The sequence below is a fragment of the Octopus bimaculoides genome, chromosome 6 (genome assembly GCF_046866305.1).
Source record: "Octopus bimaculoides isolate indiv1 chromosome 6, ASM4686630v1, whole genome shotgun sequence".
Taxonomy (NCBI): Eukaryota; Metazoa; Mollusca; class Cephalopoda; order Octopoda; family Octopodidae; genus Octopus; species Octopus bimaculoides.
In genome coordinates, this window is record NC_142933.1 from 34081054 (window position 1) to 34093988 (window position 12935).

The window sequence follows — 12935 nt, forward strand, 5'->3', positions numbered from 1 at the left end:
TCGTTTGTTCGTTATTTCATTCGTTTGTTCGTTATTTCATTCGTTTATCCGTTCGTTCATTCTCTCCTTATTTCACTCATTCATTCGTTCGTTCGTTCAATCGATATTTCGTTCGGTCGTTCTTTCGTTCGTTTGTTATTTCGTTCGTTTGTTCGTTATTTCATTCGTTTGTCCGGTCGTTCGTTCGTTCGTTTGTTCGTTATTTCGTTCTCTCGTTCGTTCGTTCGTTATTTCGTTCGTTCGTTCTTCCGTTCGTTCATTATTTCGTTCGCTCATTCGTTATGTCGTTCGTTCATTCACTATTTCGTTCGTTCGTTCATTCGTTCGTTATATCGTTCGTTCGTTTGTTTGTTCATTTGTTTTTCGTTCGTCGTTATTTCATGCGTTTGTCCGTTTGTTCATTCGCTCCTTATTTCATTCATTCATTCGTTCGTTCGTTCGTTCTCTCGTTCGTTTGTTATTTCTTTCGTTTGTTCGTTATTTCATTCTTTTGTCCGTTCGTTCGTTACTTCGTTCGATCGTTCTTTCGTTCCTTCGTTCGTTTGTTCGTTCGTCTTTCGTTCATCATTTCGTTCGTTCATTCATTGTTTCGTTCGTTCATTCATTATTTCGTTCGTTCATTCATTATTTCGTTCGTTCGTTCATTCGTTCGTTATATCGTTCGTTCGTTCGTTTGTTCATTTGTTTTTCGTACGTTCGTTATTTCGTTCGATCGTTCTTTCGTTCATTCGTTCTTTCGTTCATTCGTTCGTTCGTTTTTCGTTCGATCGTTATTTCGTTCGTTCATTCATTGTTTCGTTCGTTCATTCATTATTTCGTTCGTTTATTCGTATGTAATATCGATCGTTCTTTCGTTTGTTCATTTGTTTTTTCATTCTTTCGTTTCGTTATTTCGTTTGTTCGTTCGTTATTTAATTATTTCTATCGTTCTTTCGTTATTTCATTCGTTTTTTCGTTCATTCTTTTGTCTTTCGTTCGTTATATCGTTCTTTTTCTCTTTCGGCCTTTCATTCGTTATTTCGTTTGTTCGTTCGTTCATTCGTTCGCTATTTAGTTCGTTCTTTCGCTCGTTATTTCGTTCATTCTTTCGATCTTTCGTTAGTTCTTTCGTTCGTTCGTTATTTCGTTCGTTCATTTGCTCAGTCATTCTTTCGTCCATTGTGTATTCCGTTCGTTCCTTATTTCGTTCATTCGTTTGTTCGTTCGTTATTTCGTTCGTTCGTTATTTCGTTCGTTCGACCGGTCGTTATTTCGTTTATTCGTTATCTCGTGCGATTGTTCGTTCTTTCGCTCATTCTTTTATTCATTCGTTATTTCGTTCGTTTATTCATTGGTTTGTTCCTTCGTTCCTTCATTCATTCATTAATTCGTTCCTGATTTCGTTCGTTAATTCGTTTGTTCGTTATTTCATTGGGTCGTTCCTTATGTCGTTCGTTCGTTTGTTCATTTGTTTTTCGTTCGTTCGTTCGTTCATTCGCTCCTTATTTCATTCATTCATTCGTTCGTTCGTTCGATATTTCGTTCGTTCTTTTGTTCATTTGTTATTTCGTTCGTTTGTTCGTTATTTCCCTCGTTATTTCGTCTTTCGTTCGTTCTTTCGTTATTTCTTTCGTTCGTTCGTTATTTCGTTCGTTCATTTGCTCAGTCATTCTTTCGTCAATTGTGTATTCCGTTCGTTCGTTATTTCGTTCCTTCGTTTGTTCGTTCGTTCGTTATTTTATTCGTTCGTTATTTCGTTTGATCGTTCGTTTTTTCTTTCGTTCGTTCGTTATTTCGTTTGTTCGTTCAATCGTTCGTTCGTTCATTCTTTCGTTCGTTCTACTTTTTCGTTCGTTCCTTCATAATTTCGTTCGTTTTTTCGTTCGTTCGTCATTTCGTTCGTTCGTTCGACATTTCATTTGTTCATCATTTCGTTCGTTCGTTGGTCATTTCGTTCGTTCGTTGGTCATTGCGTTCGTTCGTTGTTTCGTTCGTTCATTATATCGTTCGTTCGATCGTTCGTTATTTCGTTCGTTCGACCAGTCGTTGTTTCGTTTGATCGTTATTTCGTTCGATTGTTCGTTCTTTCGTTCATTCGTTCGTTCATTCTTTCGCTATTTAGTTCGTTATTTCGGTTGTTATTCCGTTCATTCGTTCGATCTTTCGTTATTTCTTTCTTTCATTCGTTATTTTGTTCGATGGTTATTTCGTTCGTCCGTTTTTTCATTCGTTCTTTCGTTCGTTCAACTTTTTCGTTCGTTCGTTATTTCGTTCGTCCGGTCATTATGTCGTTCGTTCGATCATTCTTTCGTTCATTCGTTATTTCGTTCGTTCGTTCGTTATTTCGTTCGTTCGTTCGTTATTTAGTTTTTTTCGTTCGGTGTATCGTTAGTTCGGTCGTTCATTCGTTCGTTATTTCGTTCGTTCCTTCATAATTTCGTTCGTTTTTTCGTTCGTTCGTCATTTCGTTCGTTCGTTCGTCATTTCGTTCGTTCGTTCGACATTTCATTCGTTCATCATTTCGTTCGTTCGTTTGTTTTTTCGTTCGATCATTCGTTATTTCGTTCATTTGTTATTTCGTCTTTCGTTCGTTCTTTCGTTATTTCTTTCGTTCGTTCGTTATTTCGTTCGTTCCTTCATAATTTCGTTCGTTTTTTCGTTCGTTCGTCATTTCGTTCGTTCGTTCGTCATTTCGTTCGTTCGTTCGACATTTCATTCGTTCATCATTTCGTTCGTTCGTTGGTCATTTCGTTCGTTCGTTGGTCATTGCGTTCGTTCGTTGTTTCGTTCGTTCATTATTTCGTTCGTTCGATCGTTCGTTATTTCGTTCGTTCGACCGGTCGTTGTTTCGTTTGATCGTTATTTCGTTCGATTGTTCGTTCTTTCGTTCATTCGTTCATTCTTTCGCTATTTAGTTCGTTATTTCGGTTGTTATTCCGTTCATTCGTTCGTTCTTTCGTTATTTCTTTCGTTCGTTCGTTATTTCGTTCGTTCTTTCTTTCGTTCGTTCGTTCGTTCGTTCGTTATTTCGTTCGTTCGTTCGTTCGTCCGTTCGTTCATTATTTCGTTCGCTCATTCGTTATGTCGTTCGTTCATTCACTATTTCGTTCATTCGTTCATTCGTTCGTTATATCGTTCGTTCGTTTGTTTGTTCATTTGTTTTTCGTTCGTTCGTTATTTCGTTCGTTTGTTCGTTATTTTATTCGTTTGTTCGTTATTTCATGCGTTTGTCCGTTTGTTCATTCGCTCCTTATTTCATTCATTCATTCGTTCGTTCGTTCGGTCGTTATTTCGTTCGTTCGTTCGTTATTTAGTTTGTTCGTTCGGTGTATCGTTAGTTCGGTCGTTCATTCGTTCGTTATTTCGTTCGTTCCTTCATAATTTCGTTCGTTTTTTCGTTCGTTCGTCATTTCGTTCGTTCGTCATTTCGTTCGTTCGACCGCTCGTTATTTAGTTTGTTCGTTCTTTCGTTCATTCTTTCGTTCATTCGTTATTTCGTTCGTTTATTCATTGGTTTGTTCGTTCGTTCATTCATTCATTCATTATTTCGTTTCTGATTTCGTTCGTTAATTCGTTCTTTCGTTATTTCGTTGGGTCGTTCGTTATGTCGTTCGTTCGTTTGTTATTTCATTTGTTCTTGATTTCATTCGTTCGTTCGTCCGTTATTTCGTTCGTTCATTCATTATTTCGTTCGTTCGTTCATTCATTCGTTATATCGTTCGTTCGTTCGTTTGTTCATTTGTTTTTCGTTCGTTCGTTCGTTCATTTGCTCCTTATTTCATTCATTCATTCGTTCGTTCGTTCGATATTTCGTTCGTTCTTTCGTTCATTTGTTATTTAGTTCGTTTGTTCGTTATTTGCCTCGTTATTTCGTCTTTCGTTCGTTCTTTCGTTATTTCTTTCGTTCGTTCGTTATTTCGTTCGTTCATTTGCTCAGTCATTCTTTCGTCCATTGTGTATTCCGTTCGTTCGTTATTTCGTTACTTCGTTTGTTCGTTCGTTCGTTATTTTATTTGTTCGTTATTTCGTTTGTTCGTTCGTTTTTTCTTTCGTTCGTTCGTTATTTCGTTTGTTCGTTCAATCGTTCGTTCGTTCATTCTTTCGTTCGTTCTACTTTTTCGTTCGTTCGTTATTTCGTTCGTCCGGTCATTATGTCGTTCGTTCGATCATTCTTTCGTTCATTCGTGATTTCGTTCGTTCGTTATTTCGTTCGTTCGTTCGTTATTTAGTTTTTTCGTTCGGTGTATCGTTAGTTCGGTCGTTCATTCGTTCGTTATTTCGTTCGTTCCTTCATAATTTCGTTCGTTTTTTCGTTCGTTCGTCATTTCGTTCGTTCGTTCGTCATTTCGTTCGTTCGTTCGACATTTCATTCGTTCATCATTTCGTTCGTTCGTTGGTCATTTCGTTCGTTCGTTGGTCATTGCGTTAGTTCGTTGTTTCGTTCGTTCATTATTTCGTTCGTTCGATCGTTCGTTATTTCGTTCGTTCGACCGGTCGCTGTTTCGTTTGATCGTTATTTCGTTCGATTGTTCGTTCTTTCGTTCATTCGTTCGTTCATTCTTTCGCTATTTAGTTCGTTATTTCGGTTGTTATTCCGTTCATTCGTTCGTTCTTTCGTTATTTCTTTCGTTCGTTCGTTATTTCGTTCGTTCTTTCTTTCGTTCGTTCGTTCGTTCGTTCGTTATTTCGTTCGTTCATTCATAGTTTCGTTCGTTCATTCATTATTTCTTTCGTTCCTTCGTTCGTTATATCGTTCGTTATTTCGTTTGTTGGTTCGTTCATTCTTTCGCTATTAATTCGTTATTTCGCTCGTTATTTCGTTCATTCGTCCGTTCTTTCGTTATTTCCTTCGTTCATTTGCTCATCCATTCTTTCCTTCATTGTGTATTCCGTTCGTTCGTTATTTCGTTCCTTCGTTTGTTCGTTCGTTATTTCGTTCTTTCGTTATTTCGTTCGTTCGGTCGATTGTTATTTTGTTTTTTCGTTCCTTCTTTAGATCGTTCGTTATTTCGTTCGTTCGTTATTTCATTCGTTTGTCCGTTCGTTCATTTTCTCCTTATTTCACTCATTCATTCGTTCGGTCGTTCAATCTATCGTTCGTTCGTTCGTCCGTTCGATATTTCGTTCGTTCGTTCGCCCTTTCGTTCGTTCGTTTGTTTTTTCGTTCGATCATTCGTTATTTCGTTCACACTCTTGTTCGTTCCTTATTTCATTCATTCGTTCGTTCGTTCATTCAATCTTTCGTTCGTTCCTTATTTCTTTCGTTCGTTCGTTCCTTATTTCGTTCGTTCATTATTCCGTTTGATCGATCGTTCATCCATAATTTCGTTCGTTCGTTTCATCGTTAATTCGTTCCTTCGTTCTTTCGTTCGTTCTTTATTTTGTTCGATGGTTATTTCGTTCGTTCGGTCGTTATTTCGTTCGTTCGTTCGTTCGTTCGTCATTTCGTTCGTTCGTCATTTCGTTCGTTCGACCGCTCGTTATTTAGTTTGTTCGTCCTTTCGTTAATTCTTTCGTTCATTCGTTATTTCGTTCGTTTATTCATTGGTTTGTTCGTTCGTTCATTCATTCATTCATTATTTCGTTTCTGATTTCGTTCGTTAATTCGTTCTTTCGTTATTTCGTTGGGTCGTTCGTTATGTCGTTCGTTCGTTTGTTATTTCATTTGTTCTTGATTTCATTCGTTCGTTCGTCCGTTATTTCGTTCGTTCATTCATTATTTCGTTCGTTCGTTCATTCATTCGTTATATCGTTCGTTCGTTCGTTTGTTCATTTGTTTTTCGTTCGTTCGTTCGTTCATTCGCTCCTTATTTCATTCATTCATTCGTTCGTTCGTTCGATATTTCGTTCGTTCTTTCGTTCATTTGTTATTTCGTTCGTTTGTTCGTTATTTGCCTCGTTATTTCGTCTTTCGTTCGTTCTTTCGTTATTTCTTTCGTTCGTTCGTTATTTCGTTCGTTCATTTGCTCAGTCATTCTTTCGTCCATTGTGTATTCCGTTCGTTCGTTATTTCGTTCCTTCGTTTGTTCGTTCGTTCGTTATTTTATTCGTTCGTTATTTCGTTTGTTCGTTCGTTTTTCTTTCGTTCGTTCGTTATTTCGTTTGTTCGTTCAATCGTTCGTTCGTTCATTCTTTCGTTCGTTCTACTTTTTCGTTCGTTCGTTATTTCGTTCGTCCGGTCATTATGTCGTTCGCTCGATCATTCTTTCGTTCATTCGTTATTTCGTTCGTTCGTTATTTCGTTCGTTCGTTCGTTATTTAGTTTTTTCGTTCGGTGTATCGTTAGTTCGGTCGTTCATTCGTTCGTTATTTCGTTTGTTCCTTCGTAATTTCGTTCGTTTTTTCGTTCGTTCGTCATTTCGTTCGTTCGTTCGTCATTTCGTTCGTTCGTTCGACATTTCATTCGTTCATCATTTCGTTCGTTCGTTGGTCATTTCGTTCGTTCGTTGGTCATTGCGTTCGTTCGTTGTTTCGTTCGTTCATTATTTCGTTCGTTCGATCGTTCGTTATTTCGTTCGTTCGACCGGTCGTTGTTTCGTTTGATCGTTATTTCGTTCGATTGTTCGTTCTTTCGTTCATTCGTTCGTTCATTATTTCGCTATTTAGTTCGTTATTTCGGTTGTTATTCCGTTCATTCGTTCGTTCTTTCGTTATTTCTTTCGTTCGTTCGTTATTTCGTTCGTTCTTTCTTTCGTTCGTTCGTTCGGTCGTTCGTTATTTCGTTCGATCGTTCGTTCGTTATTTCGTTCGTTCGTTCGTCCGTTCGTTCATTATTTCGTTCGCTCATTCGTTATGTCGTTCGTTCATTCACTATTTCGTTCATTCGTTCATTCGTTCGTTATATCGTTCGTTCGTTTGTTTGTTCATTTGTTTTTCGTTCGTTCGTTATTTCGTTCGTTTGTTCGTTATTTTATTCGTTTGTTCGTTATTTCATGCGTTTGTCCGTTTGTTCATTCGCTCCTTATTTCATTCATTCATTCGTTCGTTCGTTCGTTCGATATTTCGTTCGTTCTTTCGTTCGTTTGTTATTTCTTTCGTTTGTTCGTTATTTCATTCATTTGTCCGTTCGTTCGTTTTTCGTTCGATCGTTATTTCGTTCGTTCATTCATTATTTCGTTCGTTCGTTCATTCGTTCGTTATATCGTTCGTTCTTTTGTTTGTTCATTTGTTTTTCGTTCGTTCGTTATTTCTTTCGTTTGTTCGTTATTTTATTCGTTTGTTCGTTATTTCATGCGTTTGTCCGTTTGTTCATTCGCTCCTTATTTCATTCATTCATTCGTTCGTTCGTTCGTTCGATATTTCGGTCGTTCTTTCGTTCGTTCGTTATTTCGTTCGATCGTTCTTTCGTTCCTTCGTTCGATTGTTCGTTCGTTTTTCGTTCGTTATTTCGTTCGTTCATTCATAGTTTCGTTCGTTCCTTCGTTCGTTATATCCTTCGTTATTTCGTTTGTTCGTTCGTTCATTCTTTCGCTATTAATTCGTTATTTCGCTCGTTATTTCGTTCATTCGTTCGTTCTTTCGTTATTTCCTTCGTTCATTTGCTCATTCATTCTTTCGTTCATTGTGTATTCCGTTCGTTCCTTATTTCGTTCGTTCATTATTCCGTTTGATCGATCGTTCATCCATAATTTCGTTCGTTCGTTTCATCGTTAATTCGTTCCTTCGTTCTTTCATTCGTTCTTTATTTTGTTCGATGGTTATTTCGTTCGTTCGTTCGTTATTTCGTTTATTCGTTCATTCGTTCGTTCGTTCATTCTTTCCTTCGTTCGCCCTTTCGTTCGCGCCTTCGTTCGTTCGTTTGTTTTTTCGTTCGATCATTCGTTATTTCGTTCACACTCTTGTTCGTTCCTTATTTCATTCATTCGTTCCCTCGTTCGGTCAATCTTTCGTTCGTTCCTTATTTCTTTCGTTCGTTCTTTTTTTTCGTTCGTTCATTCGTTATTTCGTTTGTTCGTTCGTTATTTCGTTCGTTATTTCGTTCGTTCGCTCGTTATTTCCTTCATTCGTTCGTACGTTCGTTCGTTATTTCGTTCATTCGTTCGTTCTTTCGTTCATTCGTTCGTTCTTTCGTTCGTTCGTTATTTAGATAGTTCGTTCTTTTTTTAGTTCGTTCGTTATTTCGTTCGTTCCTACGTTCGTTATTTCGTTCCTTCGTTCATTATTTGATTCGTTCGTTCGTTTGTTATTTCGTTCGTTTGTTCGTTATTTCATTCGTTTGTTCGTTATTTCATTCGTTTATCCGTTCGTTCATTCTCTCCTTATTTCAGTCATTCATTCGTTCGATCGATATTTCGTTCGGTCGTTCTTTCGTTCGTTTGTTATTTCGTTCGTTTGTTCGTTATTTCATTCGTTTTTCCGGTCGTTCGTTTGTTCGTTCGTTCGTCCGTTCGTTCATTATTTCGTTCGCTCGTTCGTTATGTCGTTCGTTCGTCCGTTATTTCGTTCGTTTGTTATTTCGTTCGTTTGTTCGTTATTTCATTCATTTCTCCGTTCGTTCATTTGCTCCTTATTTCATTCATTCATTCGTTCGTTCGTTCGTTCGATATTTCGTTCGTTCTTTCGTTCGTTTGTTATTTGGTTCGTTTGTTCGTTATTTAATTCATTTGTCCGTTCGTTCGTTTTTCGTTCGATCGTTATTTCGTTCGTTCATTCGTTCGTTATATCGTTCGTTCGTTCGTTTGTTCATCTGTTTTTCGTTCGTTTGTTATTTCGTTCGTTTGTTCGTTATTTCATTCATTTGTCCGTTCTTTCGTTATTTCGTTCGATCGTTCTTTCGTTCTTTCGTTCGTTCGTTCGTTCGTTCGTTTTTCGTTCATTCATTATTTCGTTCGTTTATTCGTATGTTATATCGTTCGTTCTTTCGTTTGTTCATTTGTTTTTTCATTCTTTCGTTCGTTATTTCGTTCCTTCGTTTGTTCGTTCGTTATTTCGTTCGTTCGTTATTTCATTCGTTCGTTATTTCGTTTGTTCGTTCGTTTTGTCTTTCGTTCGTTCGTTATTTCGTTTATTCGTTCATTCGTTCGTTCGTTCATTCTTTCGTTCGTTCGCCCTTTCGTTCGCGCCTTCGTTCGTTCGTTTGCTTTTTCGCTCGATCATTCGTTATTTCGTTCACACTCTTGTTCGTTCCTTATTTCATTCATTCGTTCCTTCGTTCGTTCAATCTTTCGTTCGTTCAATCTTTCGTTCGTTCGTTCGTTCATTCGTTCAATCTTTCGTTCGTTCCTTATTTCTTTCGTTCGTTCTTTTTTTTCGTTCGTTCATTCGTTATTTCGTTTGTTCGTTCGTTATTTAGTTATTTCGATCGTTCTTTCGTTATTTCATTCGTTCTTTCGTTCATTCTTTTGTCTTTCTTTCGTTATATCGTTCTTTTTCTCTTTCGGCCTTTTATTCGTTATTTCGTTTGTTCGTTCGTTCATTCGTTCGCTATTTAGTTCGTTATTTCGCTCGTTATTTCGTTCATTCGTTCGTTCTTTCGTTATTTCTTTCGTTCGTTCGTTATTTCGTTCGTTCATTTGATCAGTCATTCTTTCGTCCATTGTGTATTTCGTTCGTTCGTTATTTCGTTCCTTCGTTTGTTCGTTCGTTATTTCGTTCGTTCGTTATTTCGTTCGTTCGTTATTTCATTCGTTCGTTATTTCGTTTGTTCGTTCGTTTTGTCTTTCGTTCGTTCGTTATTTCTTTTATTCGTTCATTCGTTCGTTCGTTCATTCTTTCCTTCGTTCGCCCTTTCGTTCGCGCCTTCGTTCGTTCGTTTGTTTCTTCGTTCGATCATTCGTTATTTCGTTCACACTCTTGTTCGTTCCTTATTTCATTCATTCGTTCCCTCGTTCGTTCAATCTTTCGTTCGTTCAATCTTTCGTTCGTTCGTTCATTCGTTCAATCTTTCGTTCGTTCCTTATTTCTTTCGTTCGTTCTTTTTTTTTGTTCGTTCATTCGTTATTTCGTTTGTTCGTTCGTTATTTCGTTCGTTATTTCGTTCGTTCGCTCGTTATTTCCTTCATTCGTTCGTACGTTCGTTCGTTATTTCGTTCATTCGTTCGTTCTTTCGTTCATTCGTTCGTTCTTTCGTTCGTTCGTTATTTAGATAGTTCGTTCTTTTTTTAGTTCGTTCGTTCGTTATTTCGTTCGTTCGTTATTTCGTTCGTTCGTTCATTCGATCGTTCGTTATTTCGTTCGTTCGTACGTTCGTTATTTCGTTCCTTCCTTCATTATTTGATTCGTTCGTTCGCTTGTTATTTCGTTCGTTTGTTCGTTATTTTATTCGTTTGTTCGTTATTTTATGCGTTTGTCCGTTTGTTCATTCGCTCCTTATTTCATTCATTCATTCGTTCGTTCGTTCGTTCGATATTTCGGTCGTCCTTTCGTTCGTTCGTTATTTCGTTCGATCGTTCTTTCGTTCCTTCGTTCGATTGTTCGTTCGTTTTTCGTTCGTTATTTCGTTCGTTCATTCATAGTTTCGTTCGTTCATTCATTATTTCGTTCGTTCCTTCGTTCGTTATATCGTTCGTTATTTCGTTTGTTGGTTCGTTCATTCTTTCGCTATTAATTCGTTATTTCGCTCGTTATTTCGTTCATTCGTCCGTTCTTTCGTTATTTCCTTCGTTCATTTGCTCATCCATTCTTTCCTTCATTGTGTATTCCGTTCGTTCGTTATTTCGTTCCTTCGTTTGTTCGTTCGTTATTTCGTTCTTTCGTTATTTCGTTCGTTCGGTCGATTGTTATTTTGTTTTTTCGTTCCTTCTTTAAATCGTTCGTTATTTCGTTCGTTCGTTATTTCATTCGTTTGTCCGTTCGTTCATTTTCTCCTTATTTCACTCATTCATTCGTTCGGTCGTTCAATCTATCGTTCGTTCGTTCGTCCGTTCGATATTTCGTTCGTTCGTTCGCCCTTTCGTTCGTTCGTTTGTTTTTTCGTTCGATCATTCGTTATTTCGTTCACACTCTTGTTCGTTCCTTATTTCATTCATTCGTTCGTTCGGTCATTCAATCTTTCGTTCGTTCCTTATTTCTTTCGTTCGTTCGTTCCTTAATTCGTTCGTTCATTATTCCGTTTGATCGATCGTTCATCCATAATTTCGTTCGTTCGTTTCATCGTTAATTCGTTCCTTCGTTCTTTCGTTCGTTCTTTATTTTGTTCGATGGTTATTTCGTTCGTTCGGTCGTTATTTCGTTCGTTCGTTCGTTCGTTCGTCATTTCGTTCGTTCGTCATTTCGTTCGTTCGACCGCTCGTTATTTAGTTTGTTCGTCCTTTCGTTCATTCTTTCGTTCATTCGTTATTTCGTTCGTTTATTCATTGGTTTGTTCGCTCGTTCATTCATTCATTCATTATTTCGTTTCTGATTTCGTTCGTTAATTCGTTCTTTCGTTATTTCGTTGGGTCGTTCGTTATGTCGTTCGTTCGTTTCATCGTTAATTCGTTCCTTCGTTCTTTCGTTCGTTCTTTATTTTGTTCGATGGTTATTTCGTTTGTTCGGTCGTTATTTCGTTCGTTCGTTCGTTATTTAGTTTGTTCGTTCGGTGTATCGTTAGTTCGGTCGTTCATTCGTTCGTTATTTCGTTCGTTCCTTCATAATTTCGTTCGTTTTTTCGTTCGTTCGTCATTTCGTTCGTTCGTCATTTCGTTCGTTCGACCGCTCGTTATTTAGTTTGTTCGTTCTTTCGTTCATTCTTTCGTTCATTCGTTATTTCGTTCGTTTATTCATTGGTTTGTTCGTTCGTTCATTCATTCATTCATTATTTCGTTTCTGATTTCGTTCGTTAATTCGTTCTTTCGTTATTTCGTTGGGTCGTTCGTTATGTCGTTCGTTCGTTTGTTATTTCATTTGTTCTTGATTTCATTCGTTCGTTCGTCCGTTATTTCGTTCGTTCATTCATTATTTCGTTCGTTCGTTCATTCATTCGTTATATCGTTCGTTCGTTCGTTTGTTCATTTGTTTTTCGTTCGTTCGCTCGTTCATTCGCTCCTTATTTCATTCATTCATTCGTTCGTTCGTTCGATATTTCGTTCGTTCTTTCGTTCATTTGTTATTTCGTTCGTTTGTTCGTTATTTGCCTCGTTATTTCGTCTTTCGTTCGTTCTTTCGTTATTTCTTTCGTTCGTTCGTTATTTCGTTCGTTCATTTGCTCAGTCATTCTTTCGTCCATTGCGTATTCCGTTCGTTCGTTATTTCGTTCCTTCGTTTGTTCGTTCGTTCGTTATTTTATTCGTTCGTTATTTCGTTTGTTCGTTCGTTTTTCTTTCGTTCGTTCGTTATTTCGTTTGTTCGTTCAATCGTTCGTTCGTTCATTCTTTCGTTCGTTCTACTTTTTCGTTCGTTCGTTATTTCGTTCGTCCGGTCATTATGTCGTTCGTTCGATCATTCTTTCGTTCATTCGTTATTTCGTTCGTTCGTTATTTCGTTCGTTCGTTCGTTATTTAGTTTTTTCGTTCGGTGTATCGTTAGTTCGGTCGTTCATTCGTTCGTTATTTCGTTCGTTCCTTCATAATTTCGTTCGTTTTTTCGTTCGTTCGTCATTTCGTTCGTTCGTCATTTCGTTCGTTCGTTCGACATTTCATTCGTTCATCATTTCGTTCGTTCGTTGGTCATTTCGTTCGTTCGTTGGTCATTGCGTTCGTTCGTTGTTTCGTTCGTTCATTATTTCGTTCGTTCGATCGTTTGTTATTTCGTTCGTTCGACCGGTCGTTGTTTCGTTTTATCGTTATTTCGTTCGATTGTTCGTTCTTTCGTTCATTCGTTCGTTCATTCTTTCGCTATTTAGTTCGTTATTTCGGTTGTTATTCCGTTCATTCGTTCGTTCTTTCGTTATTTCTTTCGTTCGTTCGTTATTTCGTTCGTTCTTTCTTACGTTCGTTCGTTCGTTCGTTCGTTATTTCGTTCGTTCGTTCGTCCGTTCGTTCATTATTTCGTTCGCTCATTCGTTATGTCGTTCGTTCATTCACTATTTCGTTCATTCG